At 52.0% G+C, this 12,623-nt stretch overlaps 1 pseudogene; it reads left to right on the top strand.

Moving 5' to 3' along the window:
- LOC135877806 (voltage-dependent L-type calcium channel subunit alpha-1S-like) overlaps positions 1-12,623 on the top strand; it is an 80,241-nt pseudogene that overhangs the window by 51,646 nt on the left and 15,972 nt on the right.

Here is a 12,623-nt window from a genome sequence, read left to right on the forward strand (position 1 = left end):
AGATTAGCTGGCTAAGTCAGTTGTTTACCTGATGAGGTTGCTGACCAAGATGTTCACTTGATTGAACTGCTGACCCAATTGTTAAGCTGATCAGGTTGCTGGCTCATCTTTTCGCCCAGCTGTTCTCCCTCCCTGCCAGACCATATCCCAACACCAAAAATATACATGCTACATGTTACATATCCTACAAGGAGGTCAGACTGGATGAGCACAGTAGGCTCTTTTGGCTTATGGCTCTAAAGCCCTGCTGAGATGATCATCCGAGGTGCTAGTTATAACAGTGGCTTTCTAAGACCTGTTAAGAACTGGCCTGAGACACACCAACTCATTTAACGCAGGCCCCCAAACTGCCCCCAGCTGGATTCTAGACTTGGGAGCTTCCAGTCCCCAGTGACATAATATTGAAGCATCCAGTCCCCAGTGACATAATATGTCAGCACTGTAGTGTCATTCTACAATGGCCTGCAATATGAAACCCCATCAGTTCCAAAATTATCTGTCTACCTACATACTTCTCTGCCCCCCATCTCTGTAGTGCCTGGGGGCCTTGCCTACATTAATGAATTTACCCTCGCGCCAGTCTGTGCAGCACAGAAGTGTCCATGTTGAAGATGGAGTGTAGCAGTGCGGGACACACCCCTGCGGCGCCTCCTGCTGGTTGTCCTTGGGAATTAGCTCTGCCAGCCTTGGAGCGCCCTCTGCAGGCTGGTGATCCGCCTTGCCACTGGCCCCGTGTCCCTCCCAGGACCCCGGTGCCCCTTTCTCTGGGTGCTGCCCCCTGGCAGTACCCCACAGTTCTGGGTCTCCCCCTCCCAGGGGAACCCCCACCCACTATCCCCACTTCGCCTCAGTCTTGGCTACTGCCCAGTCTCCGTCTAGCCCCCGTTCACTGGGGCAGACTGCAGTATCAGCCACTCATCACAGGCAAAGGGGTTCGGACCTGCTGCCTCTGCCTACCCACGGGCTGCCCCCTGCAACCCAGTACCTAATAGGCCTTACCAGGCCTGCAGCCTGGGGCTTTCCTAGGCCGGAGCCTCCCTGGCTCCCTTGGCCTTTCCCCAGCTCTGCTCCACTCCAGATATCTTGTTAACCTCCCTGCAGCCAGGCCCTTCTCTCTCTGAATGCAGAAAGAGGCTCCTGGCTCCCAGCCTCTTATACAGGCCAGCTGTGGCCTGATTGGGGTGTGGCTCAGCTACGGCCACTTCCCCAATCAGCCCGGCTGTTAGAGCTGCAGCCCTCTCCAGGGCTGCTTTTACCCCTGCAGCCCTCCTTCAGGGCTGATTTCAAGCCCTTTCGGGCAGGAGCGGGTGTCCACCCTGCTACATGGAGAAACTGAAGTACAGACAGACTTAAAGCCCAGATTTTTCAAGGTTTTTGGCATTGCTGCACTGAGTTTTGCAATGCCTAATTGATTTAGGAGCCTAAGGTTCATTTTCAAAAGAGATTTAGGCCGTAAAGAGCCAAAAATCCCATTGCCAGCATCTATATCCCTTTGGAAACGAGCCTTTGGCTCCTGAATCAGTTCGGTGTTGCATCACTCAGCGGAGCAACGTCTGATACCGTTAAAATCTGGGCCTAAGTGACTTCCCCAAGGTCACACAGGCAGTCAGTGGCTGAGCCACAGATCGGACCTTGAGCTCCTGCCCCCCAAGCCAATTAACTCCCCACCCCCAGCCAGGGTTTGCAATTCTACCACTGGAGCAGATGGGTAAAGCACAGCTGTCTCTTGACTCCTGCAGGGGAAGAATCAAACATCTGGATGTGGTGACCCTGCTGAGACGCATCCAGCCTCCCCTGGGCTTTGGGAAGTTCTGTCCGCACCGCGTGGCTTGCAAGGTAACAACCCCTTTGCAAAGGGTAAGGTTCCATGATTGACATGCTGGACGGCTCTATCCCAGTCCCGGCCCCCTCCCTCCAGCACACCCTGCAGCCTCTGGGTTCCCCAGCTCCCACCGAAAGGGGCTGGGGAGAAATCCAGGGTTGGTTTTGTGTATCCTCATGATCTGATATCAAGTGTTTAATGGAGAAGGAGGCTTTTGGGGGGAGCGAGACAATTTAAACGGGCGGAGGCTGACACACTTCAGGTTTCCTGAATTATAATCCCCCATGGTACCGTCAGTCCACTACAAGGCAGAGGCCCCCAGCTCTGAGAAGACCCCCAAACTCTTGGTCAGACACAAATCTCAGCTAGAGATGGGTCCAAGCTGCACGGCTCAGCTCTAGTGTCCCCATGTTCAGGTCTGGGGTTGGGGACTAGGCCTTTCTTCAGCTTCGGTGGGTCCCATTGTAACTGCATGAAAGCTCTTATGGTGGGAGTCCAAACTCCTCAGCGGGGAACGTGTCCCGTTGTCCGCAGGGGGCAGCTCTCCAAAAGCCGGGGGCTGCAGAGGGAGCAGGGAGAGTGGGCGGCACTTCTTCCTGCACCCGCTCATTCTCCACAGAGCATGGGAGACATTTCTGACTCATGCCATCAAAGCGTTAACAAAGCCACCCAGTTCCTGGGTCGAAGTTCAAGGCAGTTTTGCCATTTTAAACCAGCTGTGGATTCTGGAGCACTGGGTGAAATGGCATGTTATCAAAAGGCCATGCGGTCTTATCCCAGAATCCTTTGGGTTGGACGGGCTCTCTAGTGGATCCTCTAGTGCACCCCGCTGCCTTTGTGGTTGAATGGATTTCACTGATCCCATCCCTGATAGAAGGATGTCTTGGTCCTGCTTTGAGCAGGGGGTGGGACTAGATGGCCTCCTGAGGTCCCTTCCAACCCTGATATTCTATGATTCTATGTTTTCCCAATTCCCTCACCTTCGACATCTCCACTGGTGAGGCCACACCTGCCATATGCAGCCTGCCGAATAACCCAACCCGTCTGAGTTATAACCTTTAACCTGACTGTTCCCATGCAGCCTATGCCTCCGTGGTCTGTCTTTGCTGACTGGTGAGCTGTGCTCTGGAGAGCGTCCTTTGCACAAGTGCCGTGAAATAGAGACGGATCTCCGTTGTCATGAATATAAAGGGGACTCTCTCTAAGGGGGCTGCTGGTCACAGATGGACCAGGAGGGTCTCTCTGGTTCCCTAGCTCTCAGACTGTGCTGCCATTGTCACGGCGCAGCATCTCCCTTAGGCCTGGCCTGAGCGGTCCTGCCGGGGTCTGCTGCCGGCCCTGTGCGTGGGAAGTGTGCTGGGGGTGAACGCAGTTGTCGTTTGTTGTGCAGCGCCTGGTGTGCATGAACATGCCTCTGAACAGCGATGGCACCGTCACCTTCAACGCCACTCTCTTCGCTCTGGTGCGGACAGCCCTCAAGATCAAGACGGAAGGTGAGGGACACGCTCTGTCTGCTTTGGTGCCCTGCCCTGCCAGCATAGCGCTGGCTGGTGCATCTATAGAGACTGCCTCCAGAATGCTTCCCTAGCCCCACCCATGCAGGGGTCCCTCCCCAGCCATCAGCGTGAGATGTGAGTAATATCGGCTACCCTGGTGCATTTCATCTGGGCACCGAGGGCCAGATCCTTTGCTGCTGCAAATCAGCATGACTTGACTTCAAAGGAGAGATGCCTGTTTACACCTGCTGGGAACTTGGCCCCTTATAATTTAGCCTCACAACACCCACGTGAGGTAGGTGAGGGTTGTGTAGGGATCCTTTCACCCATCCACAGAATGCTGCCTTCTTCTTTGAGGAGTGTCCCTGGCGGTGCTCCACCCCGAGCACCTTTGATTGGAGATGTTCACTAGCAGTGCCTGTTCGTCCCATGCGTGCACTCCAGACATCCCCGGGCTCCGTACTGAGGGTATATAGAGCTGCCCAGGCAAATTGCCCTCGATTCCTTCTCAACTACCCGCTGGCCTGAGACAGAGCGTCAAGCTTGCCCGCTTCCGCTTTGCTCTAACTTAGCCTCGAGTTCCTAGTTCAAGGTTTAGTTTAGTTTACTTGCCTCTCTCCTTTATTTTATAATTGTCCCTCTTCGGTTAATTTGGGGAGGTTCTGCTTAATAGCCCCTTTTTTCCTCCTCCCCCTTTCTGAGGGGTTTGCCTTGGGGATTGTCATCAACCTGGTGTGCCGGGATTCCTGGGATGCAAGCGCTGCCTTTCCCGCTGGGAATCGACCCTGGTCAGTGACGGACATTCCCAGTGTATCCGCTGTCTGGGACACGCCTCCAATTCCAACCAACTCCAAGATCTGCTCAGCTTTTCAAAGCAGATCTAAAAACTCCTGGAGATTCAGCTTAGGATCCTCATGATGGAGCTCGCCGTCCAACCAGCTCAGGGTCCAGGCCCAAGAGACCCCCTGTACAGCCGCAGCCAAGTGAGCACAGTGCCCCTCAATCGCCGTACCCCGCTCGCCTCGGACTTTGCGGGTAGGAAGACAGAGCGCACTGCTAAAATTCCCAAGCAGAGTTCCGGCTCTCCTCCTGGATGGCCCACTTCAAATGACCCTCAGTCACCGTCAAGATCGACCGTTTCAGAGACCTCCTGTCCCAGGTGTCAGGAATGAGGGCCTGCAGCTGAGCCTGGGACTAGCTAGTCTCCAGGCATAGCAAGCCCAGATGGGCTGCAGCAGGACCGCCTGACTGGCTGAAGGGAACCAGCCAGTGTGCTTGTAAGCCCAGCAGCAGCAGCAGGTCACTAGCTGCTCAATGCTTCGCCCACAGCTGCAGTCACCCCAGGCCTATCTTGCTCCAGCCTTGTTCTGCCCACTCCCAGCCCTGCCCCAGCCTGATTTCTGTTTAAACCCAGTTTACTCTGGCTCTGGACTCTGACTCCTTCTTCCTGACTCCGGTTCTGCCCCTTGGCTCCGGACTAAAGCTCTGATCCTTGGTTCTGAGCTCCAACTAGTAGGCCGGGTGCCCCAGTCCTGACACCAGGAAGGGCACCGCTGAGGGTCCATCCTTCTCCAGTATCAGGAACTCATTGAAGACCCCGAGCTCCTCAAAGACCCACAATACCAAGCATTCCTCAGTGCCAAAGTTGTCCGCCATATCGTCCAAGCATGACTGCTACAGAAACGACCCTAAACGCTCTGCCTCTAAAAAGTCTGTAGCATAAACAGACTTTTCAATACCACCTCCGGTTCCTAAACATGTGACCCTGACAGCAACATCGGTTCCTCTGAGCTCAGCATCTTCAGTATCAGCGCTATTGACTAGACAGATACCACCAGAACAATCCGCATCCTCGGTGCTGACACTGGTCGCATCAGAGCCCCATCCAGTCCAGGTTCACCCAGTACCACAGAAGTTTAGATTCTCCAAAGACTTGTTGGAGTCTGATGAGCCAGAATGGGTACCACATGGCTATCGGTAGTGAAATCTGCAGGGCCTCTGAGACCTTACTTTCCTCCGGTACCCCCGGGTTCTCCTGTACCACCTGTCCCAGGTGGAGAACCATCCTCGCCTCCAATGTCTGCTCCTCCTCTGGACTGTGCTGAGGACTCCACTTCAGATTCTCAGCTATCTGTGCAGGGATCCCCTAGGTACCACCATAGCAGCATCTCTCCTGATACCTTTGTGACGGGCTGGACCCCCTGGGATGTCACCTGCTGTGCTGCGATTTCACTGAGTCAGACCATTCTGCCAGCCTGGGCCCCCCTTTACCTGGTCTTGCTGGGCTCGGCTCCCCCGTCTTTTCCAGCCCAGCACACAGGCAGGGCCACACCCACCTGCACAGAGAGACAGAGATCCGCTCTGGGAAGACTCAGCTTAAGGAGCTTGCCACAGCACCCAGATGTCCACCCTCCCTTGGAGTACAAACCCGAAATTATATGAGATTCGCCTCTTCTCTCAGTGTGGAGGAGGGTGTGCACATCTTCCCCTCCCCCCCCCCCCGTTAGAAATCACATCGACTGGGTTCTATTGTAAACCAGAAATAAATGTATTAAGTAGAACAGGTGTGTTTTAAGTAGTTAAGGAGGTAGCAGACAGAACAAAGCATATCTGCCCCAAGTGTTTTCTCCAAAGTCCTGGCAATAGTAGCTGTGCACAGGTGGGGAATAATCATCTTTCCTACCACGACAACTGGCTGTTCAAGGACCATTGTATGTCAAAGTCTTCTCTGCAATACAGAAGCCATCTGTAATGTCCACTTTGACTCCAGTTCAACAGATAAACTTCACAGGAGCATCTCTGAATGCCCTAACATCCAGAGCTTACCTTCCTTCCGACAGATTTCTGATACTGATGAGTCTTAGTGCCAAGATTCAAATAACCCCCTGACAACAGCAAGAAATTGCCTCCAACTGCTGGCTCATATGGCAGCTTGTACTTTCATAACACAACATGCCAGGTTACATCTTGCTGCTTCCAGGGTTGGCTCAGAATAGTCTATCACCCGAACAAACAAACAGTCAAGACAATCTGGTGTCTGGCCCTCATCACGTGCTACACTCGCTCAAGTGAAGGACCTGTCCAAAGTCCGTGCAGGAGTTCCTATCACCCAGCCGCCTCCTACCATCGCCATAACTTTGGATGCCTCACTTGTGGGATGGCGAGTGCAGCTAATGGGACACACTGTCCAAGGGAAATGGTTGTCTCAAGAGTCTCTCCTGCACATCAACCTCCTAGAATTAGGAGCAGTCAGGAATGCCTGAATCCACTTCCCTCCCTTAAGCAAGGGCCAATCCATGAAGGTCATGACAGACAATGTAACCTGCATGTTCCACGTAAATCTCAGGGAGGGGCGAGATCCCCTTCTCTTTGTGCTGAAGCAATAAAGCTGTGGAATTGGTGTCAAGCCCCAGTCACATCCTCACAGCCGCTTACCTTCCGGGCATGCAGAGCACCATGGCCAATGATCTGAGCAGACATTTCTCCCACGATTACGAGTGGGAACTGGACCCTCAGATCCTCAAACAGAGATTCCTGACCTGGGGTTTACAGAAGCAGACATCTTTGCAATTACCGTCAACAGAAAGTGCAAGAAATTCTGCTTGAGAGGAGGACTGGGCCATCAGTCGTTGGGAGACACCTTTCTCATTCCTTGGGCCTACTCTATACATCTCTGACACCGTTGATTCAGAGGGTGTTGAACAAGATCAAACGAGACAAAGCCAGAGTCAGTCTAGTTGCACCAGCTGAGCTGAGGCAGGTCTGGTATCCTTCCATGACTCACTTCACTTCCTGTCCAGCATTGCAGCTTCCAGCCATGTCCTATGTGCTGTCCCAGGACTCCAGTCGGACTCTCCATCCCAACCTGGCCATCTGCTGACTCCGAGCTTGGTTCCTCAGTGGTTTTTGGGGATAGAGGTTTCCTGTTCGACAGAGATCCAACAGGTCCTATTAGAAACATCAGAAAGATCTCTACTAGAAATACCTTCAAAAATGGACCTGTGTGATCATGGGGGACTTTAACTTCCCAGACATAGATTGGGGAACAAATGCTAGTAACAATAATAGGGCTCAGATGTTTCTAGACGTGCTAGCAGATGAATTCCTTCATCAAGTAGTAGCTGAACCGACGAGGGGGGATGCCATTTTAGATTTGGTGCTGGTGAGTAGTGAGGACCTCGTTGAGGAAATGGTTGTAGGGGACAACCTTGGCTCGAGTGACCATGAGCTAATTTGGTTTAAACTAAATGGAAGGGTTAACAGAAATAAAACTATGACTGTGACTAAGGTTTACGATTTCAAAAAGGCCAACTTTAATAAATTAAGGCAACTACTTAGGGAAGTGGATTGGGCTAACATACTTAGAGAGCTAAAGGCAGATGAGGCCTGGGATTATTTCAAGCTGAAGTTGCACGAGCTGTCCGAGGCCTGTATCCCAAGAAAGGGGAAACGGTCAGTAGGCAGGGGAATTAGACCCAGCTGGATGAGCGGGCGTCTCAAAGGGGCGATTAAGAAAAAACAGAAAGCGTACAAAGAATGGAAGAGAGGAGAGATCGGCAAAGAAACCTACCTTATTGAGGTCAGAGCATGTAGGGATGCGGTGAGAAAGGCCAAAAGCCGTGTAGAGTTGGACCTCGCGAGGGGAATTAAATCCAATAGTAAGAGGTTTTATAGCCATATAAATAGGAAGAAAACAAAGAAAGAGGAAGTGGGGCCACTGAAGCTTGCAGATGGAGTGGAGATTAAGGACAATCTAAGCATGGCACAATATCTAAATGAATATTTTGCATCGGTGTTTAATAAGGCTAATGAAGGGCTTAGGAATAGAGGGAGCGGGACAGAGGGGAATAAAGGAGGGGCAATTGACATTAAAGTATCAGAGGTGGAAGCCAAACTTGACCAGCTAAATGGGACTAAATCGGGTGGACCGGATGATCTTCATCCTAGAATATTGAAGGAGCTGGCGCGAGAAATTGCAAGCCCCTTGGCAATAATTTTTAATAAATCTGTAAACTCGGGGGAGGTACCGATGGACTGGAAAATAGCTAATGTGGTTCCTATTTTCAAGAAGGGGATAAAAAGTGACCCGGGTAACTACAGGCCTGTTAGTTTAACTTCTGTAGTATGCAAGGTCTTGGAAAAAATTTTGAAGGAAAAAGTAGTTAAGGACCTTGAGGTGAATGGCAATTGGGACAAATTACAACATGGGTTTACGAAAGGAAGATCGTGCCAAACCAACTTGATCTCCTTTTTTGAGAAAGTAACAGACCTTCTAGATAAAGGAAATGCGGTGGATCTAATTTACCTAGATTTTAGTAAAGCGTTTGATACTGTGCCGCACGAGGAATTACTGGTTAAATTAGAAAAGATGGGGATCGATATGAAAATCCAGAGGTGGATAAAGAACTGGTTAAAGGGGAGACTGCAGCGGGTAGTACTGAAAGGGGAACTGTCGGGTTGGAGGGAGGTCACCAGTGGGGTTCCTCAAGGTTCGGTTTTGGGTCCGATTTTATTTAATCTATTCGTTACTGACCTCGGAACCGAATGTAGGAGTGGGCTGATAAAGTTTGCGGATGACACAAAGTTGGGAGGTATTGCCAATTCGGAGAAGGATCGGGATATTTTGCAGGGAGACTTGGATGACCTTGTAAATTGGAGTAACAATAATAGGATGAGATTTAATAGTGGGAAGTGTAAGGTGATGCATTTAGGGATGACTAACAAGAATTTTAGTTATAAGTTAGGGACGCATAGGTTGGAAGTGACGGAGGAGGAGAAGGACCTCGGAGTCCTGGTTGATCGCAGGATGACTATGAGTCGGCAATGTGACGTGGCTGTGAAAAAAGCTAATGCGATCTTGGGATGCGTTAGGCGAGGTATTTCTAGTAGGGACAGGGAGGTGCTGCTTCCGTTATACAAGGCGCTGGTGAGACCTCATTTGGAGTACTGTGTGCAGTTCTGGTCTCCTATGTTTAAAAAGGATGAACTCAAACTGGAACGGGTACAGAGAAGGGCCACTAGGATGATCCGAGGAATGGAAAACCTTTCCTATGAAAGGAGACTCGAGGAGCTCGGTTTGTTTAGCCTAACCAAAAGAAGGCTGAGGGGGGATATGATTGCTCTCTTTAAATATATCAAAGGGATTAATACCAAGGAGGGAGAGGAATTATTTCAGCTTAGTAGTAATGTGGATACGAGAACGAATGGATATAAACTGGCCGTGGGGAAGTTTAGGCTTGAAATTAGACGAAGGTTTCTAACCGTCAGAGGGGTAAAATTTTGGAACAGCCTTCCGAGGGAAACGGTGGGGGCAAAGGACCTCTCTGGCTTCAAGATTAGGCTTGATAAGTTTATGGAGGGAATGGTTTGATGGGATAATGTGATTTTAGTCAAATAGGCATTAACGGGCCATCGCGGGTAAAATGAGAGTCCGGCTGTAGAATCTTGCCTGTATGCTCGGGGTTCTGCTGATCGCCATATTTGGGGTCGGGAAGGAATTTTCCTCCAGGGTAGATTGGCAGAGGCCCTGGAGGTTTTTCGCCTTCCTCCGCAGCATAGGGCAGGGGTCGCAGGCTGGAAGATTCTGTTGTGGGTGAGTCAGCTTTTGTGGCCTGCATCATGCGGGAGGTCAGACTAGATGACCATATTGGTCCCTTCTGACCTTAAAGTCTATGAGTCTATGAGTCTATGAGACCTTGTTCCTTCTTCCCTCTCCCCTGTTTTTGGTTATCTATTGGATTTAAAGTATTCAGCTCTTTCTGTGAGTTCCGTCAGAGTTCATTCATCAGCTACGACAGCCTTACGTTCCCCTGTGCAGGGATTCATTCAGGCTTTGCTCATCCCATGACAGCAAAATTCATCAAGGAATTGGTTAACCTTTTCCCGCAGAGCCTGCTCCCGTATGGGATTTGAACTGTCTCATGAAATCTCCCTTTGAGCTGCTCACTAAGTGCTCTCTGGTGCACTTACCTACGAAAGTGGCATTCTTAGAGGCAGCATTGGGGAATTAGGAGCATTGGGGAATTAGCACTGGGGAATTAGGAGCATTGATGGCTGATTTCCCGCCCCCCTTCCCTGTTTTCTTCAAGGATAACGTTTTGTTAGGCCCACATCCCAAGTTCATACCTAAAATATCCTCTGATTCGCTCATTAACCAAGTTATCCACCTTCCTGTGTTTCCCCCAGAACCACGCCAGACTAGAGAGGAAGCTGCCCTCCACAGCTTGGATGTTAGAGGGGCGTTAGCTTCTATTTGGACAGAACCAAGCCATTTAGACAGTCTCCCAGACTGTTTATCTCAGTTGTGGACAGATCCAAAGGATCCACAGTCTCCCCCCAGAGACTTTCAAAGTGGGTTCCCAGTTACATTCGTGCTCGTTACCAGGCTGCTAATGGTCATCCCCCTTCGAGAAGAATAGCCCATTCTCCAGCCTGCCTCCATGGCACTCTTAAAAATGCAGCCATTGCTGAAATTTGCAGAGTGACAACCAAGGCCTCGGTGCACACTTTTCCCGAACGCTATGCCCTGGTACACGCCTCTAGGTCAGAGGCAGCTCCACTGTTCCCTCCTCCTTCAGGGGCTACTGCAGTGGAGCACCCATTGGGACACTCCTTGTAGAAGAAGGAGCGGTTACTCACCTTGTGCAGTAGCTGGAGGTCTTCAAGATGTGTGTTGTTATGGGTGCTCCACTACCCACTCTCCTTCCCCTCTGCTTTGGAGTTCTGTCTCACGGGACTTCAGGGTCGAGAAGGAACTGAGGGCAGTTCACTTGCGCAGCCCTGTTTATCCCCGGTACAGGGTAGGAGGCTGCTGGGAGGGCATGCATGGGCCGAATGGGAACGGCTACCAAAAATCTCCAGTCAGAGGCGCATGGGGCACATGCGCACCTGAAGTGGAGCACCTATAGGGACACACCTCTCGAAGACCTCCAGTTACTGCACAAGGTGAGTAACCTCTCCTTCTCTGGGGGGGATACAGCAGCCGTCGGAGCGCAGGAAGCGACACCACCCAGCAGGTAAAGACAGGAAGGTGAACCGCAATTCCATCTATTTCAAATGGCAGAGGGAAATTCGGGAGGTGGGATTGAGATGGAAGTAGGGTTGCCAACTGTCTAATCCCACAAACCCAAACACCCTTGCCCCGCCTCTTCCTGAGGCCCCGCCTCTTCTTTGAGGTGCCCCCCTCTCACTCCATCCCCCCTTCCTCCGTTGCTCGCTCTCTTCCACCCTCACTTTCACTGGGCTGGGGCAGGGGGTTGGGGTGTGGGAGGTGGTGCAGGCTTTGGGCTGGGGCTGAGGGGTTCAGAGTGTGGAAGGGGGCTGCGGGCTGAGCCTGGGGCAGGAGGTTGGGGTGCAGAAGGGGGTGCGGGCTCTGGAAGGGAGTTTGCATTTGGGAGGGGGCCCAGGGCTGGGGCAGGAGGTTGGGATGCAGGCTCCAGCCGGGCGGCACTTACCTCGGGCCACTCCCGAAAGTACCCGGCATGTCCGGCTCCTAGACTGCTCCGCGTGCTGCCCCTGCCTGCAGGCACCTCCCCCGCAGCTCCCATTGGCTGCAATTCCCAGCCAATGGGAGCTGCAGAGTCGGCACTCAGGGTGGGGGGAAGCGTGTAGAGACCCTCCCTGGCTGCCTCTCTGCCTAGAAGCTAGAGGGACTTGCCAGCTGCCTTTGGGAGCGGCGCAGAGCCAGGGCAGGTAGGGAGCCTACCTTAGCCCCGCTGCGCTGCCAGACTTTTAGTAGCCTAAAATCTCCCGGATTGGCGTCAGTAGCCTCTGGGAGATCGAGCCCGATTCCAGGAGACTCCCGGCCAATCCGGGAGGGTTGGCAACCCTAGATGGAAGCTGGGAAGGCCGTCAGGGTCAGCACTTGTAAAAAGGTGCCCTTGCATTTTTAATGGCCATAAATGGCCAAGGCAACAGTTTCGTATCTCAAAAACCAATAGCCTCGTCCACATGGTGACCCCTAACAGCCCTCTCTTAGGGCACTGACTACTTCCCATGTTACCAAAGCTGTTTCCTGTAGCATCCACAGCCAGGCCAGACTGTTCCCTGTTTAGCATGTTAAAGCCCAAGCTCACAGCCCAAGATAGCCATCACAGCATGCTGAGTGAGCCCCCTCCCTAGGCTCACCCCTCCCATTTTTCTAGGCTTGTCCCAGTTTCAACAAGGCCAGGGCGTGTCATCCCATCCTGCCGCCTCCCACTCTTCAGGCACCATGCCAGGACAGAGCCACAAAGTCAGGATGACAAGAGACAGTGTTTTTTTTCCCGAATGAACCTAACGCAAGTGGTGGGAACACAGACGCAGCT

Source organism: Emys orbicularis, chromosome 4, assembly GCF_028017835.1.
Source record: "Emys orbicularis isolate rEmyOrb1 chromosome 4, rEmyOrb1.hap1, whole genome shotgun sequence".
Taxonomy (NCBI): Eukaryota; Metazoa; Chordata; order Testudines; family Emydidae; genus Emys; species Emys orbicularis.